Source organism: Canis lupus, chromosome 4 (genome assembly GCF_011100685.1).
Source record: "Canis lupus familiaris isolate Mischka breed German Shepherd chromosome 4, alternate assembly UU_Cfam_GSD_1.0, whole genome shotgun sequence".
Lineage (NCBI taxonomy): Eukaryota > Metazoa > Chordata > Mammalia > Carnivora > Canidae > Canis > Canis lupus.
In genome coordinates this window covers 45482476-45504940 of record NC_049225.1, presented here as the reverse complement: position 1 = coordinate 45504940, position 22465 = coordinate 45482476, and the positions used below count along the sequence as shown (strand labels likewise).

General features: G+C 35.7%; 1 protein-coding gene across 7 annotated transcripts in view; it reads left to right on the top strand.

The window, feature by feature from the left end:
• Positions 1-22465, top strand: part of LOC119863952 (teneurin-2-like) — a 664488-nt gene that overhangs the window by 345998 nt on the left and 296025 nt on the right. Inside the window, exon 1 of one of the 7 annotated variants that reach the window (XM_038534820.1) lies at positions 5404-5431. The exons of 5 other annotated variants lie outside the window; for them this stretch is intronic. The gene's annotated coding sequence lies outside the window, so the exon portion shown is untranslated. Of the gene's footprint in view, positions 1-5403; positions 5432-9381; positions 9657-22465 lie in introns of those variants that run through there. One more of the 7 variants, XM_038534819.1, reaches the window with a different exon arrangement.

Genomic DNA, 22465 nt, shown 5'->3' with positions numbered 1-22465 from the left:
GGATCCTTGCTGCAGTAGGAATTATTATTCTTTTCTAAGACTCCAAAATTCCTCCTCAAAAGGGAAAATATTCTTCTAGAGGAGGTTAAAAACCTTTGTGTTGGTGATTTTCTATTGTAAATGAAACTGCTTTCATATTTCTTGGTTTGTGGGCCAAGCTATATTTCCTAATGAATATACAACGAACCTACATCCATTTTGTAATGTTTAGGTTGAGTGGGGGGACATTAAACAATCAGGTTTTCATAGATTGACTTTGCATTCAGGTACCCAGCTGTAATTTGAAATCTAATAGCAATTTAATTTTGTTTTTCATTCTTTCCATTCCTGAAATGTCACCACAGACTCTACTTTATTTGAAACATATACACGCAGAGATATTACTATGCATAGTACTTCTTTAATTGCAGCATATTTCATTAGGTTGCACACATTAATTCCACTCTATTGGAAAAAAAAAGGAAACTGGAAGTAACTACATGGTAGTTAACTTCATATGAATTTTCATGAGTAAATATACACATTGGTTGGATGCTATTAGATGAGTGATCCTCGAAATTTCATTATTTGAGGCCTAATATGGCCAAATGTGTAATTACAGAGTTGGCAATTTAACCACGCTGAAGAATTTATTTTAATGCATCTGCTTATTTAAAACCTTAATCTAAATTTAGATTCCTTGGTGGGACACACTGATAACGATGCTATCTACCTCCCTTTCCTCTGCCTCATCTGTTTTCTTCTACTCTTGGTGGTATTTTTACAATCTACGACCTATGAGCCAGGTTTTTTATATATATGTATATTACATATATATATATATATATATATATATATATATATTCAGTGATCATAGGTGGAAGAAGCTATTTTTGAGGGCATAGTACTGAAGGAAATGAAGAGACTGCCATCGCAGGGCTTATATTCAAGGGGACAAAAAGATTAGACACGGGTAAGCAAGCAAACAATGAATTGATTATAGTGGAGTTTTAGGTAGTAATAAGTCCGCAAAGAAAAGCAGAGATGAAAATGAATTACTGACTCAGCAGGAAGACTAGCTTTAAGTGTGACAGTCAGAGAAGGCTCTCGGAGGAGAGGACATTTGACCTGACACCAGCTAGGGGAAGACCTGGGAGGAGGAGTGTTATAGGGTCAGGGAAGAGCAAGTGCCACGCGAGGCCAAACCTGAAGTTCGTTTTAAGAATCACAAAAGTAAGGTTGGAAAGAGATAAAGCTCAATGGATACATGGGGTCTGGACTCTTTCAGGCTTTATTTTATCCTTGTTGTGACTCACTTGCTTCATTTTGAGTAATTGCTAAGCATTTCCAAGAGAGCCTACTTATAAACAAATCATACTCTTCAAACTCTTCATTTTTCTGCTCTTTAGACCAATAAAACAATTATTACATTTCAAGTGGTAGTATTGATTTCTTCTCTATTTAACTTGTATCATGGGTTCTCAAATTATATTAATGAAACATCCTTGTTTTGAGTTGTTATATTTAGACATAAATATATATTTTTTTCTAGAATTGAGGTATCTGTCCATGAAATTCTTCTCCCCCTACCTATTATTTTATGACTCTGAGTTGGAAGGCCAAATGATGTTGGTGATTATTTTCCGGAGGTACTGAATCTAGTATTTACTTAATTGTTTGCATAATCAGTTGAATATGGTTTGAGCCATCCTGTTTTCCAGGGGCCTTATTCTGTTAAATATATGCGCCTTCTCAAATTCTTTTTTTTTTATTGATTGCTCTGTTCCTAACCTCTAAAGACTTCTTATTATCTCTCACCAGTCTTTGCCCCTTTCCTGATTTAATATTACCTGTAGGTTTAATTAACTTGCTGTTTATTTCTCTGGCCTGGACCATTAATGAAGATATTAACTGAGAACTGGCAGGCCCTCCCACACTGAATATGCTTTGCCATTTAAGTTCTATTTTACTTTGGGATCCTCAATTTCATTTTCAATGAAATATCTCTCCCTTGGTCTGAATCTGGTTTGGAAACCAGATTTTATGAAACCTTAGTTTCTATTTAAAAACAAAAAAAATAGTGCAAAGGAATACATTTAAAGACTTACTGTTTTCTTCAGTTCTTGTAAGGACATTTTGTGTTGCATTTTCAGGAAGATTTTAACTAACCACTTTGAAGACATTGCCATTTTCTTCCTGTTAAAAAGGCAACCCCTCAGTATTATAACTTTCAAGCTTTGGAGTTATGTTTATAATAATTCGGTTAGTTGAGACACTTAACTGATCATTTCAGGAGAAAAATCAGGTTCTATAAATCACTTGTATTTATTACCATTGTTTTTACTAAATTCCATGATTTTGAGCTTTTTGTTTTTAAGGTCTTCACTTAGATAGTTGTTCAACTATATTTATTTATTTATTTATTTTTAAAGATTTTATTTATTTATTCATGAGAGACACAGAGAGAGAGAGAGAGAGAGAGAGAGAAAGAAAGAGGCAGAGACACAGGCAGAGGGAGAAGCAGGCTCCATGCAGGGAGCCAGACACGGGACTTGATCCCAGGTCTCCAGGATCACACCCTGGGCTGAAGGTGGCTCTAAACCACTGAGCCACCCAGGCTGCCCTCAACTATATTTAAAATAAACAGTGTTTTATGGCTTCATTGGCAACTTCATTGCCAAGTTATTTCCAGTTTATAACTATCACGGGGAATTACATTGGGATTCTTGCTATCCCCTTTCCATTTTAGGCCTCATTACTCACACTCTAATATAGGGTCCTAGCCCAACCAAACAAAATTTGCAAAAGAGGTGCCTAAGAACCAGTTTTTCCACCCAGAAATGACTACTGTCCTTTCTATCAAAATAGCTAGAGAGGCTAATGAAGGAGCTGCACATGGAGGGTGAGAATTTGTGGAGGGGCTTGCAGTGTCTTGCGAAGGGATGAGGTGTAGGCCTCTCCCCTGAAGCCCACTAAGCTAGTCTTCAGCAAGTGAATGATCCAGGTCAGGCATGGTATGGTGATAGGACTATTCCTGGGGAAGAAGAAATGAGTGAACATGGCTAAGATTATGGAGCAAGATGAAGGACTGCTTTGTGAATGGCCTATTCTCCCAGATTCTATAGAAGGAAAAATATGTGTTACCTCTGGATATTGTGGGAGAAACTTCCCCAAAGGAAACTTCTTGGAAGGCAAGACAGATGCAGGAGAAAGAAACTGAAGATGCACTATGAGATGAAGATGTTGGGCATACCTAGTGGCATTCAGTAGATACTTTTATGTCCCTGAGGGGTCTAGTCCTCAGAATGACAGCAGATGTGGGAGGAGGTCCTTGAGCAGTTGGGCATTATACATTTTTCATGATGTACAAAGGCCCATCATATCAGTGCTAGTCAAGTAAGCTCTTTTATACCCTGGACTTCTGACCCTTCTCTGCTTCCCTGTGTCAATCCTGGAAGGATCAGAAATCCAGGCAGAAGAGCTAAGAGTGAGGAGAAAGCAGTAAACAGAAATGCAGGACACCATCACTCTTCTCCATGAACATGAAGTTTGGACTTGAACCAGGGCTGCCTAGGAGGACAGAGGTAATGAATAATGCACTTTAAATGAAGTACTTTTAACTATTGTCTTAGACTGGACATTTTAATTATGGAAGAAGAGCATTTTTGTTAACCAAGAGTCACTTAAGGATTTTTATTATCTGAGAGCAATTAGAAGAGCCATGGGGTCAGGGTAGATAGTACTTAAAGGAGAGAGAACCATCTCTGTAAGAATGAATGTGAATGGATGTGGTGGTCAGGCTCAGTATTCTTTTACCTACATCTGGTGTGGTCTTAGTCTTTCAACCTGATATTTACCTATTTGGTTTTGGAGATAAAGCCTATAAGACTATAAACTTAGTGATAAAACTTGCTTTCAGCAAAACAGTTTGGAATCTCCTTGAAGTTGACACCTCAGACTTTATTTGGTATCTGCTTTTTGTCTCTTTTGCTGTGGAAATGATGCCCAAATTTGGCTGTGGAGAAATTCAGTAGGAGATGTAAACATCAAGAGAACGGTAACACGATGATAAAGGATCTGAGATCCTGACTACTAAAGAAAAGATAGAGACAAGAGAGATAAGACATGTATGTAGCCTGTAAAGGTAAAAGATGTAAAGGGAATTTATTTGGTTCATGTCTTCATATGTCATAGTTGAAGGAGTCCAATTCTGTATGTCTTCACAAAACTAAACTATGAGTATTTCAGGGGGAAAGATTATGTACTAAATTATATACTAACCTAATTTACAACTTTGAAATGTTCAGAGCTGTTTTTAAATACTGGAACAAGGTGTTCCTATGAAAGTGAGCTACTGTCTCTAGATTTGCTAGCAGATGCTACTAGCTATGTGTTGGAGAGGACCCATGCATTGGGAAGAATCTTGGATTTCATACCCTGGGTTTCCTTGCCAGTGCTGAGATTTTAAGTGTTGACCGGGTGAGTCAAAGAGGCACTGGCTAGGAACCTCAGACCATCATTGCTCTGTAGTCATTCCTATAATTATCAGGTTAGGCACTTATAGAAATAGCACTGGTAATAACATGTGTGTTCACTTAAAACCAATATGGCTACTGCCTGAACCACAGTTATGTGGCTGGATTTTGATTTTCTTTCTGGGTGTGATAGCAAGTGGACACAAAACAGAAGATGAATATAACGTCAATTATAAAAATAGAAGGTCGAATCATCAAATTTCGATTGATGCTACCAAAACCATTTGCACATGTATGCAATGTAAAGCCTTAGGTCAGTGTCACCATTGGTTTTACTTTAAAGACTTATTTTTTTCCAAAGTTATAAGCATATCTGTAATCAGAATAACAAGGATTCTGAAAAGAATTTTCTGAATAAAGAAATTAATCTCTTATTATGATAAAAGAAAAACACCAGTGATTACCTTCTCAATTAATGCCTCACCAACATACATCCTGAGGGCAGTCATGTTTGAAGACATGGTTGAGTTTTGTATATCTCTTTGAGTATTTAGTATTGAGATGCTAATAATCTTCTTCATCTGCTGTTTACAATAGGAGTTCATCTGTCACCATAGAGAGATAGCCTTCTCTCTGGAAGCAGAAATAAGACTTATAAGATTCATTAGTTCACCCAGGAGTATTTTCAAATATGCCAACATGCTATTATTTTCATATATTAAAAAACCAAAACTCACTACTGTACACTCCTATTGTGTTAAATTCACCTGCCCACCCCCATCTATCTGCTTATAGCAGAACTTTCAAGATCTGTCTGTACTCAACACTCTTCTCATGCCATTCTTGAACCCTCTACTGGAGTGATCTCAAGTTTTCTTATAGTTTTAAAATGCTAACCATCCCTAATTTATATTACCAATATATATTTACAGATCTCTCTCCTGCCAAAGTTGAGGATCAGTGATGATTCTTGGAGGGTAAGTCTTGACTTGAGCTTCAAGATGAGATTAAGAATTTAGACAAACTAAAAGTGGGTACAGGCTGGAGTTAAAAGTTTCTAGGTCAGATACATGGCCTCATAAGCCTAAACACTAAACTGAAATAGTAAACAGCAGTCAACCTATGATATTAGGGTCAGGAACACAGAAGCCAGTAAAAGAATTACCAGAATATAGGTCAAATGCCAGATCTCCTGGGAGAAGAAACACTAGCAGGTAACTAAGGCAAGTATTTGAGACCTTAAATGTTTATTTAACCTTGTAATCTTCATGTCTGCATCTAGTTCTGAAAAAATCTTCTCTATCAATTCTTTTTTCCTTGTAGAGGACTAAATGGCCTACACTGTGAAGGGAAAAAAATAGGTTTCTATACAGTGTATTTTAATATATGTTAAAAATTATATGAATAATATTTCCCCCGCTGACAGTTTCTAATCCTGCTTTACTGTAGTTAGAAGGCTATAAATACATTGAGTTTTAATGAATCTTTGAAATAAATTATTGATGATCGTGAATTTTCTCACACCAAAGCCAACTAGAGCTATACCCCTGCAGTTTTATGAAAGTAAGTTGTGCCTGTATATTATAAGTCTATTAGGAGAATCATGATTTCCTGCTGTTGAGAGCTCTGAGTAGAATGATTTAGCAACATGGTGGTCAGTTTTCAGTAACCCTTGGGTTATTAGATACCAATAAGATGCCTTTTCTTTTCCATGACACACCAGGGATTTTAGTAAAAGGGGAGCAGAACACAATAAACAAACAACCACGTGCATATAGTGAGCCATGTAAACATATGTATTTCTTTAGCAATTGGCATTGAAGTTGTGATGAGACAGCCTTGACTGCATGCGCTCTCTAGATGTATTCAACATCTGTCTGGCACTGAGCACTAATATAAGTGCAGATACAGATCTCATTAGAGCAGTGGAAATAATACCTTAGAAATGTCTGATGGGATGCCTTTTGTTGGCCAGATACCTGCAATAGGCCATCATTGATACAACCAGCCTTAACTGAAGATCTCAAGAAACTACAGCTGCCACAAATGCATAAGGAGGCAGAGTTCCTGAAATTGATTCTGATACTTTGGATTTGAGCAAGAGAGCCACATTTATGTTGATGTTTTTGGCTATGAGCATAATTCATCTTTATTTTGCCCTCCAAGTGTTCAATTGCCTAATAGGCAAATTGTGAAAGTGCTCAGAGTCCTAGCACATGAGGGACACCAAAATATTTTAAACAATTCAGCTTAAAAAAAAAAATTGAATTTTGTAACCAAAGGAATCTGGGGGGAAAAACATTTTTAGCTTCAGCATCTACATGAAATCATGGGTTTTATGGCTTAGAGTTTTTCTTTTCTTTTCTTTTTTTTTTTTTTGTTTTAAATTACAAATGAAGAAGAAGGTACCATAATCTTTTCTGCTTTGAGGGCCTTTTAAAGATCTTTGGCTGACCTTATTCTCCACTGAAATGGAAGCAAAGCCCCCTCTGAAAGTGCACAAATGACCCATGCTGTGTGCTGGTCCAGCAGTGTCTTTGTGAGGTAATTAGTCTGAGCCCAAAAGGATGACTGGATTACTCTTATGTCCGTGTGAGCTTGCAGCACGACAAATGTTATTAATGGTCATAAAATTATCTGATCTTTTTTGAACACCAGCCTTAGCATTTGTCTCTCTGACCTCATGTGGCAGTTATTCCCATGGGCTGACCGATGTGCTGGGTGAAGATGAATTCCTTTTTATTTGTTCAAAATTTATTGTCTGTTAATTTCACTGATCAAAAGGAAAAAAAGATCAAAGAAAGGATAGCCCATTACATGATGATACAAATCATTATTACTTTCTTTAATATTTTTGACATTAACATTAATCACCATGTATTATGGTGGGGTTCCTTTGGATGTAGTATGTAACTCCAAACACATTTTAGCACCACATTATTGCTCACCATGTTACTTAAGCAAGTTTTCTTTTAGCATACTTTTTTTCCTTGTTTGCAACCAAATGGGGGGAAAAGCATAATGTTTGTATCTCTAGAGGCCGTGATCACACATCTGTGTACCTGTATCTGCTTTTGCAGAAAAATACTTAATATTTAATAGACGTGACTGAGCTATGTTCTTTCCTCAGTAAACTATACCAACTTGAAAGGTATATAAATATTCAGGATCTGTGGAATCAAAGACAAATTTAATATTTTTGGGAAAAACTTAGAGCTGTGAATGATAATAGTATTGTGTATTTGATTTGAAAATATAAGGAAAAAAGATAGAAAGATGCCTTTGATGAATCTATTAAGATCTACATTTCCTAGCCAAATGATTGTTTCCCAGGGCAGTTTTACAAAGGATGTTTTGGAACTAAGTATGAAAAATTTCAGTTATACATTACTTTTGAGAAGATGGTTGGAAGTAATTTGTTATGTTATTTTACTCAGCAAATATCTTTGGTTATTTACAAGAAACAGGTTTATTGTTTTGTTTTTATTTTTTTTTAGATCACCTCAGTCCTTTTCTTTGAACGTTCACCACATATAGTTGGTTATGACCTCAAATAACAAAATAGATACTTGAGAGCAAGAGAGATTTTAGAAAGTATCCTGATCACCTCACTTTACAGGTGGAATGCTTAAACAAGGCAGAGATGAAATGATTTGTCCAAAAACTTATAGTTGGCCAATGATACCACATGCTCTAGAACTATACATTTCTGACTTCTAATTTACTGATCTCCAAAGCAAATCTCCTTTGTTTGATGGCTAAATTGCTTCTAAGAAATAATGATTATTTTCAAAATAATTGAGGTTGCCTGTTTATTTGCTTGAGATTGAAACTGAAGGTTTGGACCATTAAATGGGAAGTTGGGTTCAACACTAAGCATCTAGTGTATGGTAGGCCTTGTGGCTATGTACTGGAAATACCAAAATGATTGAAAAGGTAGCTTTTGATCTTAAAGTCTAGTGAGGTACATAGACTGAGGTAAAAAAAAGTCAGCAATATAGTATAAAGTCTCGGTGCTAGATGCCTCATGCACTCAAGGGAAGGGCTTACCTCTAGGAAAGATCAAAACCTATTTCAAGAAGAAGGTAATTGTTGTCCATTTGAGATCATGAAGAGAAAATACATTTTCCTGGCAAAAAAAATAAGGTCATTTTAGGTGGACAAAGAAAAAACCGAGTATGCAAATATCCAAGGTTGTGAAAAATTATAGAATGTTCAGAATGCTCAGTTATGCAGGAGATATGGGGACAGTGGTGCCTGTGGCTGAAGAGGGAGACAACAGCCAAATCCTACACAGGGATAAATTCTATGCAGATATAAAGCATCCTCTGATCTGTGTATTAGAAACACTGCTCCTAGGACACTGAGGAGAAAGACTGATTAAAAAAGACATGGTGGGGGATGCCTGAGTGGCTCAGTTGGTTAAGCATCTGCCTTCAGCTCAGGTCATGATCCCAGGGCATTGGGCTCCCTGCTTAGCGAGGTGTCTGCTTCTCTCTTTCCCCCTGCCCACTCCTCTGCTCATGCTCTCTCTCTTTCTGTTCTCTATCCCAAATAAATAAATAAATAAAATCTTTAAAGGGAGCAAGGCAGGAGTGGGACCAGAGTTCAGTCCAAGGACATAGACTCTTTGGTCTAGGCAAGAGTAACAAGGTCCCAAATAACAACAAAGTGAGATGGTTTATGAGCAACAATTTGGTAGACTGAGTAACTATTTGGAAGGGGAAAAAAGATTGAAGTGTCAAATGTGATGTCCAAGATTTTGGCTTCAGTGAATGGAACACAGATAAAAAGTAACTTTGGAGTGGGTGGGAAAGCGTGGTAAGAACACAGTGAGCTCGGTTTTCAGGATTTTGGGTTTAAGATTACAGCCTGCATTTATGAAGTCACTATGTCCAAAATTCAGTGGGATCCACAGCTCTGGTTTTCAGATGAGAAATACTGGCGATATAAGTAAAGGAACCATCAGTTTACACCGTGTTGTTTAAGTCTGTGAGAGCTCGTGGGGCATCCAGAGAGTGCCTGGAGAAGTAGCAGAAAAGAAGAAACTTGGAGTGCCACCACCATTTCCAAGAAATTTAAAGGAAGAACCACTGGTGAAAAAACCTGCTAAGGAATGGGGAGCCAGCAGGCTGATAGTTCAGCAGTTAAGGGCATAATGTTTCAAGGAGTAGATATTCGAGCCAGAAGCCTCAGGTCATGGTAAGATGAATGTTGAAAAGTGTCCATTTGTCTTTCACCTGGTGGAATACTGGTGACTTCAGCAAAGGTGGTTCATGGTGCAGCAGAGATCTAGTCCAGAGGCAAGAGAGCAGAAGGGCAAAGCAAGCATAGACAGCTATTCCTGCACAAAGCAGTTGATGTTCAGAGAAAATGCAGGGGTCAAGGAATGAGGATGGGGGGAAGAAGCATATTTGAGCAGTTTAGAGACTGACGGGGAAGAAGCTGATAGAATGTGAGAGGCCCAACGTATATGTGAGGGGACCAGTGGGAGGAGAACATTCCTGGATGCCATGTGTTCAGCAGCACAGACGGAAGCTGTTCTTGATAAGGCAAAGGGAGGGGCAAGCTTACAGGCCTCAGACACCGATATCATGGATATAGACTTGTTGGCTGGGGGAGAAATGACATGGAAGAGCCCTCCACAACTGCACTATTCTGAATATAAATCCTGACTTACCTTGTCAGGTGTGTCCGTGGGCAAGTTTTACTATCTCTCTGATCTTCAGTTTTCTCATCTGTAAAATCGCAGCATTAATTATCTATACCTTATTGAGTTCTATGAATTAAATGAGATAATGCCCATAAATTGTCAGCTTAGTGCCTAATATGTTAAAAATGCTTACAAGCGGTAGCTGTTATTAAGGCTAGCCAAAGAACTCCTTTATTCCTACAGTCTGCCTGATTTGTACAATTCCCTTCTATAGGTACAACTACTCTCCATTCTTTTTCCTTCCTCCAACTGGTAGAGCTGTCCTGGCACTTGCTTCAGCCAATCCTTTGGAGGCTATTTAGAGCTGAACATCAATTTGTTACGAATGGCATCTTGTTCTTCTATACCTAAGTTTGTACCTGGTTCAAAGGGAAAGCACAGCTAGTCTATCATTATCAAGCTGTCACTTCTTATCCAGTTCATTCATTCAACTCATTTGCATTAAGCCACTCTAAGCCAGGTGGAGGATATATTGCAGTGTTGAGACAGACCTGCTTATCCATGAGGAACATACAGAATGCTGCATCAGCAGAAAAATCAATGGGACATAAGGAGTCCAGTCTGTACTTTCTGAGACTGATGGTTGCTTGGTTTTTCATTTGTGCCCAAGGAGAATTCTGATGGCTGGGGGATGAGTGGAGAAAGTAGAACATACTCATCCTCTCTAGTCAGCTTCTTTTAAAGTGAAAGATCAATTGTCTTCAACATGATGCTTATCTAACTTTCTTAGTTCCAGTCTCAAAATTTATTGAAGTTCCTTAGAACATATCAGTATAGCCGCTTAAAGTGTTGCTCATGAGCATACAGAGCAAAAAGGTAACAAAGAACTCACTAGAAAATAGGCAAGGCAGTCACCTTCCCAGTCAGAGTCACATGGAGAATAACCATGTGTGGACTCCTGTTATCTCTCTGCATGCCCATTTTCTCACACACAAACACTCCCAAGAGGTATAACGTGATTTTTTTCCTCAAATATTTCGTTTATTTCCGTGTTGAAAAAAAAAAAATCTTGTGATTTATTAGTCCATTTAAAACCCATTAAAGATCTACTTGCTTTGATTAAATGGCACCATTTTAAAGGTTAATCAGTGTCATTTTTTATATTTAAAACTTAAAGGTACAGTGCTTCTTACTGAAAATTACTACCAGAAAAGGAATGAGAGCAGTCATTGAAATGCATGCTTACTTAAACTGTGGAATAAATACAGTGTGAATCATTTCTTGGTCAGATCCTATGGGTCACTATGCTACTAATAATATACATTTTTCTCACTTCTAGCAACTACAAGGTCAGTATGACTGTCCTTGTTTATAGTTTTCTCCATGCATCTCTACTCTAAGCAGGCTGAAAAATGCCCCTTCTGTCTGCCCTTTGATTTCTAACAAACTGTGTTGGTAGACCTCTCGCCACCAAAGCAGAAAACTGTGTTCTAGACTAGTAGACAAATACTCTGTTTTTCTTTATGAATGCTGTATTACAATTTGCTTTTCTCCCTTTCGTGTTTTATTTATATATTTAATATCTGAATTTTTTCCTGTAAGTAATATTGGAACATCACAGATAAGACTAAAGTCATCGTGACCTTCATCCCCCATCCAAGTTCCTCCTCAGCTTCTCTACTTAATTTGGTATATATGTAAACATTTTGTTTTCTAATATAAAAGTATCCTACTGTAGGTATTCATTTATACCTTGAGTTTTTCAATCTCTGATGTATCCTTGAGATACCTTATTTTGCTTTCTTAATTAACTAATTAATTTTTAATTTTTTTTTATTTATTTGCAAGTGAGAGAGAGAGCAAGCATGAGCAGGGAGAGGGGCAGAGGGAAAGGGAGAAGCAAGCTTGGCAGGGAGCCCGACTTGGGGCTCGATCCCAGGACCCTGGGCTGAAGGCAGAGGCTTAACTGAGCCACCCAGGAGCCCTGTTTTCTTAATTTATAATGTGAGACTTGCAAAGAAAAGTTCAAATTAGTTTTAGAACTATTGAAAGGAAGAAACTCTTCGTATGCAAATCAGTTAATAGTTGGTATTAGGAAGGTAGATCCTGCAACTATTTAAATAAACTTCTTGGTTTTATTAGGTGATAAGAGAAAGGTTACTTTATATTTTCTCTCGAGATTCCCACCAATCACCTATCCTGAGATTCTCTTCTGAGCAGAACTTATCATCATCCGCCTTTGTCTCTATAGAGCTCCTTGCTTATGGTTTCTCATTATAGTAAGTCTTTAGCTTTAGAGAACAAATTGAATGGCGATGTTCCTTATAGTGATTGCCTGGATTTTACTCTCCAAAGAATCAGTGTATCAGGAAATAAGCATCCTCTTAATATGATGCACGCACATTAATGTTGGATAACTTATCTGTGCTTCATCACTGGAGAGAGAAAGAAGAAAGACACTATAGCAAAAACCTGTATACAGCTTGCTCTTTTTGCTCTTTTTGTGTAGAACATATTGAAGAAGCAATGCCACTCTGACGGTAATATGCTCCGTGGCTTTGCCACAGATAGAAGAATTCAATAAGAAATTAAAAAAAAATCTAGATGAATTTAATCTGTATTCATGAATAATTATTTGGCTATGATTCCCTTGTTTACCAAGTAATTATGGTTTTAAAATCTGTTTGGGTTAGCATTTAGCACTTTCTCCATTCAAGGGAATCATAACATTGATGGAATATCTATCAGCCCATTCTTATGAGCTAAAGTAATTTAAAAATTCTTTATTATTCTCTGTATGATAGTAACCTATAATAAATTTGGAATGAGTTGTTCAAATATTGACTATCAAAGCAGTGTCCTTCTGCTTCTATGAATAAAGGAGGGAAAGAATTTGATGGGTTTTCTTAGGTGTTAGTGAAACTCATGACTTCAGAATCACCATACATTGGAAAAGAAACATTTAAGGCTTAGTCATCTCACACATACACAGGACTAGCCACAAAATTATATGCAAATCTGATACCAATATTAATCAGACCATAGAAATGAACTGCAGAAGAGGATATGAACTGCAGAAGAGTGAAATTTTAGGAGGGATATATTGTAAGTTAAGATTTAGTACTATTTTCTTTGGATTAAGTTTAAACCAGGAAACTGACCCTTTCGAAAATGTGCCACATCTCATTACTATGTATACGTAAGCAACCAGTATAAAATTGTTGCTGCTAAACAAAAATTCTTATTTGTTGTACTTTTTAATCTTGAATTGCTTTCTAAATTAGGAATAGAAATTATAAGAAGTTAAAAAAAAAATCCTTCCAAGAGAATGAGTGCATTGGACCAGAAGATGTCTGAGGTCTTAATGCTACCATTGTATAATAATTCTAAGACAACTATTATTCCAATAAAGATGCTTGGATTTGTTTTCTTTTAAAAATGTTATTTGTGGCTATTTAAAATTTGCAAGTGAGGATGGTGGAGCAGAGATAGGGGTTCTCAGCAGGTACTGAGAGAACAGTGTACTTTTTTTTTTTTTTTAAGAACCACAATGTTGAAACTACGTAATTACATAGTAACTGTTGACCTTGTAATTACACTGTAAGTACCTGTAGTGACAAGATAAATGCATGGTTATTTCAGTCTTTTAAGCTATAGGGCTATCATGCGACCCTAACAATGTAAGCTACATAGTAATTTATTTGTAGAGTAAATAGTGCTTACCCACAAGTAATATCCACACATGTGCAGTGCTTGCTACACAGATCCAGAAAAATATGGCAAATCAGTGCCCTCTAGGTACTTTTATTAAAATAACATGCAAACCGCATGTATGTATATCACTAGGATTAAGTTATTTGTGGAGCATTGCGGGGGGTTTTCATCATTGCCTTTTGTCCTCAAATTTCCTGTTCTCTACATAAATAGAGTTATAGGTGAGTTCTTTTTAATGATAATTATTTTTTGTTACAATCATATGTAACCATATGATTTGTTGACTCTGAGTTCTCTTGTCCTTACAAATTTCCTTCATTTAAATAAAGCTGCTTTTGCAAGAAAGGTACATACATCAAACTACATTTATTTTAACAAGTTTTGTTGTTTAGAGACAGGGGAGGGTAGGAAGGGCAGAGGGAAAAGGGAAAGAGAATCTTAAGCAGGCTCCACACCTAGCACGGAGCCCAATGAGGGGCTCGATCTCACAACCCTGAGATCATGACTGGAGTCGAAATCAAGATTTGGACATTTAACCGTCTGAACCACCCAGGCACTCCTATTTTAACAAGTTTTAAGTGATAATCTATATGAGTTTGTAGTAGAAAGGAAATAATAGTTGTGAAGAACTTTCTGAAACATAAATGCTTTTATAATATAAAAAATAATGGTGGCTACTAACATTCATTGAATTTTTACTAAGCTCTAGGACATAATAATAATCATCCATAATTTTGTCATGTCTACACAAGTTCAGATTTCAACATACTGTATGTTTTTGTAACAATTTAATTTTAACCAAGGAGCTAGATGACTTGTTTTTCAGTCATTTATTCATTCAAAGTATTTTTGCCAGTCTCTCTATGTGCCAGATACTATGCTAGGTAGTCTTTAGCAACTATTAGTGTTTATAATGAGAGGGAAAATTGACAAGTTATTTCAGTCTATGGTATAAAAATAAGGGGGATCCCTGGGTGGCTCAGCAGTTTGACGCCTGCCTTCGGCCCAGGGCATGATCCTGGAGTCCGGGGATCAAGTCCCACATCAGGCTTCCTGCATGGAGCCTGCTTCTCCCTCTGCCTGTGTCTCTGCCTCTCCATCTCTATCTGTGTCTCTCATGAATAAATAAATTAAAAAATCTTAAAAAAAAAGACTAAAAATAATAGAAAGCATAGGATGAAATGGGAATGAATTAAAGTTACTGGGTCATGAGAGCGAAGTTGGGATTGTGATGGAGGAGGAGAGTGTTCAGGCTGAGGAAATAGCATGGTACAAATACCTAGATACAAAGGTGAAATGACATAGAAAATTTAAAGCCTCAATGTCTGTGACTTGGAGTTTGAGAACGTGAGCTGATGGAAAGAAGACTCCAGAAGAGAGGCGCCATACTTTCAACAACCTTATGATAAAGAATTTTGATTTCATCCTGTGCTCATTGAAGAATCATTTAAAGAATTTAATCAGAAGGACAATGGACAGTGTAGAGAATGGATGTGAATAAGCAAAACTGCCACTCGAGGGACATATTATTGAGGTCATTGCAGAAATCCAGTGGAGAGGTGATGCTGCTCAGAATTTAGCACTAGACTTTTGGAAGCTCCTAATATTTTGTCCACATAGTTCTTTATTCTAAAGTGTTTAGAGCCACTGCCCTTAGTGAATATTATACATTTGTCTGGCTGCAGTGTAAATGCAAGAAGGGAGGTAGATTGATGGCACTGGAAAAACCAGTTTGGAACTATTAATTGGCCAGGGTTTAGCAAAGATGCTTATAATTGGACTCTGAATGTAATGTATCATATAGTAGTGTTTATAAGTTCTGTAGGTGGAAGTTTGTCAGCCTGAAGGTGGTTTCAGCTCATGAGACATACTTCAATCTTTCCTTGTCTAAAACGTTGAATCATTCAATAAATAAGCCACTGGCACTTTTTCCCCTGTGGCCTCTGTGTTGATCCATTTCCTCTAACCAATGCACAGTTTTCACATGGCATATTTGTTCCTTTTTTGACAAGGGTTTGCAAGTGAACCTCCCTAGGAGAGGCTATATATGTGAACCACTCCGAAGGGCTTATGGGAAGCTATATTGGTGCTGTTTTCCTTAGCACATCAGTGTATAATCAGGAGAAAAGAAGAAGAAGAAAAAAAAAAAAAAAGCAAAAGGCAAACTTTTGTTTGGATTCAAATGTCATCTTTGCCTGTGCCACATTTATTTTTATTTTCTCTCTGACAAGGAATGTTAACTTTCCAGGAAAACTCAGCTTCTCTTAGAGAACAGCCAACACAAACAATTTTTTTAAGGTGTGATTTTCCTTGAGGCTGTGATTTTATCATTTGGAGTGAATGGTGGGTTGGAAGGAAAAACAAAAAAAAGCTTGGGAGTATACATTTTCTTTACTAGGACATCAGCTTGAATCATGACTTGGATATTGTGGCTATGGTTTTCCAGGCCTTTGCTTCTCAGGGGACCCTGATGTGAAACAAAATGGAAAACTCAATCCACATTCCCTTTGGGTCAGATCTCTGAGGGACCCAGATAAGGTGAGAGAAACCTCTACTTGCTCATAACATATTCTAGACAGATACTCTCCCTGCACATATTTGCGTCGGCAGATTTTATATTGGGGCAATGTGAATTTTATAAAATGAAGGTGGTTTTCCTTTTCCTAAAAGGGAGAGATTTCTCTTTTCAGGTAGGACATTCTCAATATATATCATATATATATATATATATATATATATATATATATATATAATATAAAAATATATATTTTGTATATAATATATATATGTATTTTTTTAACTCAAAGTAGTCAACCATGCCCTACAGTAGCAGAATCCCCACATTTTTGCCCATGCTCCTTCCATATTGCAGATAAAAGATAATATATTTTTATTTTTTTCAATCCATTTAAAGCATGAATAGATTACTCTCTCTGTGTTAGGAGATGTCTTTATTCTTTTGCAGCATTTCCTTTGTGCTTTTGAGCTTGAATGGTTACCTTGTTTGTAATATTTATATTTTTAAATAATTTGTAACATAAACAATTGACAGGCACAGCCATTTATGTCCTCCATATATTATGACAAAAGATAAAACACATTTATAGATGATGCTTTGCATTTTAACCCCATCCTACTGTTTCTTTTATAATCAACTATATCAGTGATGGTTATTTAGAAAATAGGTAGAGTAGGAGAGATGGAGAATACCCCAAGAACAGAATTACACTAACATTTATGATTATGTGACACCTTGAATTCCATCCAATACTTCAGTTTTACTTACTCTCTGAACTTTCACTATTAATGATATTCAGGCTGAAAAAAAAAAAAAGGTTGAAATGCCAACATCATATTGGAAGACAAATTTACATTTCATTCCCAACACCATAATTTAATAAAACTTTTATGGTGTTATGGGTACTTAATTATGCTCAAAGCAGAGCTGGAATTTAACAGTGTTCCACATACAGAGGAGTTGGTGGTGCTTTATTTTAAAAAGTTCCTTTGAAAGAGCATTGTAGTATATGATACACCAAATATGCTGCATTTGAAAGACACTTTGGAAAATGGTGAATTACTTAAATTGTAGTTCATTTCTGTTACAGAAAATAAACTCCCATAATTCCTTACCTAAGGTGATTTAATATGCTAGGTTACTGGATTATCAGGCTTTTAAATATTCATTCTTCTTTGAATTGAGGCTATGTTAATGTTTCTGTGTATGTAGCTTTTACATTTTAAGTCCAGACATGAGTTTTCTGACTTTTTTCCAAGTAAGCATTATTAATTCTCCTGGGCACTCTTGGAGATAGTTTTTATCACCCCCTTCCCTCTTTCCTTACTCATCACAGTCCTGTTGATTAGATCTTTTTAAAGCTCATTGAGAATCATGTTATTCTCCTCTACGTAAAATTGTTCGAAACCTCCTTCCCCAGTGTTGATTGAATCTAGTCTAAACTGTCATTTACAATTCTGCAGTCTGGCTTCTACCTACTTTCATTTGCATACCTTACATCCCAGCCAAACTCCAGTCCTCTGAACAGGACCCTTTCTCACTCTTTACTTCACGCTGCTCCCTCTGGTAGGATTCTCCTTCTCCCATTTCCACCTGGTGAATTTTTTCATCTTTCAAAACTTGGTCCATATGCTACCTCTTTCCAGACAGAAGTTTTTCTTCAGCATTGGCTTCCTTTACTATATATTTTCCTTTACATTTAGACTTGCAAAATGTGTTTTTTTCTTATACACGTGACATTTCCCTATTAACTTCCACAATCCTTGTTGGAAGGTTCTACATCTCATTCATCTCCCGAAGCTCTTGTATAGTGTCTTGTACATAGTAGCTACGTAATGTTTGTGGAATGAATAGATTCGTTTTTGGAGAGAATGAGTGGTCACACTCCTTTTTCTCTGAATACATTTTATTTAATGTCCCAATTTAAACTGGTTATAACCTCAAAATTTTAGCTGTAAACTACCACCCATGTTTATCCATGAACTCTTCAGCCATTAGGAATTTCTACTTGATTGAAATTATCAAGTTTTCCATCCGCTTTAGACAACAGGATATTTATCTTTTATGTTAACCACCTCATCATATTGTAGGGTTGCGTGAGTAACATAGGTATTCCCAAGTGTAATACTTTATTTTGAGAGTAAAAGTTGGGTTTTTTGTTTATTTGGTTTCATTAACTAGCTGTATTTTGAAGAGCTATTTCAGTTTTACAACAAAATTGAGTGTAAAGTACAGAGAATTGCCAAAAACTCCCTGTCCCCACATATGCATAGTGTCCCTTTGCTATCAACTTCCCACTCCAGAGGGGTGCATTTAAAAATCCATGAACCCAGACTGACCTATTACCACACAAAGTCTGTAATTTATATTAGAGTTCACTCTTGGTGTTTGAAATTCTATGGGTCTTGACAAATGTATAATGACACGTATCCTTCATTATAGTATCATGCTTACTGTCCTAAAAATCCTCTGTACTCTGCCTATCTATCCCTGTCTCCCCCACTAACCTCTGAAAATTATTAATCTTTTTGCTGTCTTCATAGTTTGGCCTTTTCCGGAATGTATGTGAAAATGTGAAGTTTTTTCAGATTGGCTTCTTTCATTTAGTAATATACATTTAACATTCCTCTTTGTCTTTCCATGGATTGATACCTTATTTCTTTTTATTGCTGAATAATATTCCACTGTCTGGATGAACCACCATTTATTCATTTACCTACTGAACAATGTCTTGGTTGCTTCCAAGTTTTGGCAATTGTGAATAAAGCAGATGTAAACATTTGTTTCAGGTTTGTTGGGTGAATATAGTTTTTTGGTTCATCAGGGCAAATATGGAGGAGTGTGAATGTCAGATGGTGATTGTTTGGTGAGTATATGCCTAGTTTTGTAAGAAGCTGGTAAACTGTCTCCCACAATGTCTGTACCATTTTGCATTCATACCAGGCATGAATTAGATCTCCTATTGTTCCATATTCTCACCAGCATTTGATAGCATCAGTATTTTAGGATTTTGGCCATTCTAATAGGGTAGTGCTATCTTGTCGTCTTAATTTGCAATTCTCTAATGACGTATGGCAATGAACATTTATTCATATACTTCCTTGCTGTCTATATATATTATTGCCATATATGTATATATTATTCGGTGATATGTCTAGGTCCTTTTCCATTTTTAAAAATCAGGTTGTTCATTTTCCTATTGTTGAGTTTTAAGAGTTCTTTGTATACTTTGGATAATAGTGTTTTATCAGGTGTGTGTTTTGCAAATACTTTCTCACTGTGAATTCTCTGGTCATGCTGTTGATGCTGACTTTCATAGAGTATAAGTCTTTAATTTTAATAAAGTCCTACTTTTTAACTCTTTCGTGGATCATATCTTTGGAATTGTATCTGAAAAGTCATAGCCATACTCAAGTTCAAGTTCATCTAGGATTACACTATGTAAGCCTAGGAGTTATATAGTTTTGTGTTTTATCGTCAGCTTTATGATCATTTTGAGTTAATTTTTGAAGAGAATAGATCTGTGTCTACATTCTTCTCTTGCATGTGAGATCCAGTTGTTCCAGTACCATTTATTGAGGAGACTGTCCTTGTTCTGTTGTATTGCTTTTGCTCCCTTGTTAAAGATTAATTAGTTACATTTATATGAGTCTTATTTCTGGCTTTTCTATTTGGTTCCATTGATCTAATTGTCTTTTCTTTCACAAGTGCCACACTGTCTTGATTACTGTAACTTAATAATAAGATTTTGACTGGAATTCCATTGATTCTATAGAGTGAATTGGGAATAACTGACATCATAACAATATTGAGTCTTCCTACTAATGAACATGGACTATCTCCCCATTCAATTAATTCTTTTTGGGTATCTTTTAATCAGAACTTTGTAACTTTTCTCATATAGCTCTTGTACATATTTTGTTAGATTTATACCTAACAATCTCATTTTTTTGAGGAGGATGCTAATGTAAATAGTATTGTGTCTTTAATTACAAATTTCAGTTGTTATTTGATTGTATATAATAAAATGATGGACTTTTGTCTATTAATCTTATATCCTGAATTCTGGCTATAATCACTTATTAGTTCTAGGAGGTTAGTTTTTTCGTTGTTGATTTATTTGGATTTTCTACTTAGATGATTGTGTCATGTCATCTGTGAACAAAATTTTATTTCTTCCTTTCCAATCTGTATAAATTTTTTTCTTGTCTTATTTCATAATCTATGACTTCTAGTATGATGTTGGTAACTAATGATGAAAAGGGACATCCTTGCTTTGTTCCTAATCTTAGTGGAAATACCTCAAATTTCCATTAGAATGATGTTAGTTGTAGGGTTTTTGTAGATATTTTTTTATCAAGTAGAATTTCTCCTTTGTTCCTAGTTTCCTGAGAGTTTTTATCATGAGTGAGTGTTGGATTTTGTCAGATGCTTTTTCTGCATTTATTGATATTATTATATAATTTTTCTTTAACCTATTGGTAGATTGCACTAATTGATTTTGAATCTTGAACCATCCTTGTATACCCAGATGAGTCCCATTTCATTGTGGTACACAATTAATTCTGTTTATGTATTGTGAATTCATTTTGCCAGTATTTTAATGTACATTTTCACATCTATGCTCATGAGCAATATTTGACTAAACTTTTTTTGTAATGTCTTTGTCTGATATTGGTATTAGGGTAATGTTGGCCTCATAGAATAAGTTAGAAAATATTTTATCTATTTATATTTTCTGGAAAAGATTGTGGAGAATATAATTTCTTCATAAATATTTTGTAGAATTCACCAGTGAATTTATCACCTTTTCTTTTGGAAAGATTATTTGGAAACCTTCTTTGGGAAGGTTGTAAATTATGGCTTCAATTTCTGTAATAGAGATAGATCTATTCAGATTGTGCATTTTTTTGTGTGTGTGTCCAAGTTTTGGCAGAATGTGTCTATCAAGGGATTGGCTCATTTTATATAGATTATCAAATTTGGGGGCATAGTGTTATTTATATTGCTTTATTATCTTTTAAATGTCCATGGGATCTGTAGTGATGTCCCCTCTTCCATTTCTAATATTAGTAATTTGGGTTTACTCTCTTACTTTCTTGTTAGCCTGGCTAGAGTCTTACTGAAATTACTGATTTTTTTAAAGTGTTTTTGTTTAGTTATTCTTCTCTATTGATTTTTCATTTTCAATATCATTGATTTCAGCTCTAATTGTAACTTTTTATTTTTTCTACTTATTTAGAATTTTATTTGCTCTTCTTTGTTTGGTTTCCTAAGGTAGAAACTTAGATTATTAATTTTAGATTTTTCTTTTCTGATATATGTACTCAGTATTAAAATTTAACTTTAAACATTGTTTTTGCTGCATTTTAAAATCTTGATAAGTTACAGTTTCATTTCCATTTATTTCAAAACCAGGGTGAATCTTGAACAACATGGCTTTGAACTACTTATGACCCATTATATGTGGATTTTTTTTTAAACAAATACAGTATAGTACTGCAAATGTATTTTTTCTATGATTTTCTTAATAACATTTTCTTTTCTCTAGCTTCCTTTATTGTAAGAATATAGTATGTAATAGATATAATATAGAAAACATGTGTTATTCAACTGTTTATGTTATATTATATTATGCTTCTAGCCAACAGTTGGCTATTAGTAGTTAAATATTGGGAGAGTCAAAAGTTATATGCAGATTTTCAAGTATTTGAGGAGTAAGTGCCACTAAACCCTGTGTTATTCAAGGGTCAACTTTACTTTTCAATTTCTCTTGAGATTTTTCCTTTGATCCATGTGTTATTTAGAATTCTTTTATTTAACCTTAATGTATTATAGGATTTTCCAGATATCTTTCTGTTACTGATTTCAAGTTTAATTCTATTTTGGTATGAGAGAAGACATTGTATGTTTTCTGTTCTTTTAAATTTGTTAGGATGTGACCCAGAATGTGGTCTATCTTTGTGAATATTACATGTGAGCTTAAGAACAAGGTGTAATCTGCTCTGGTTGAATGAAGTAGTCTATAGGTGTCCAGCTAGTTGATTGATGGTGCTGTTGAGTCCATTTTTGTTAGAAGGATGTTAAACCTCCAACTATAATAGTGGATTAATCTATTTCTCCTTG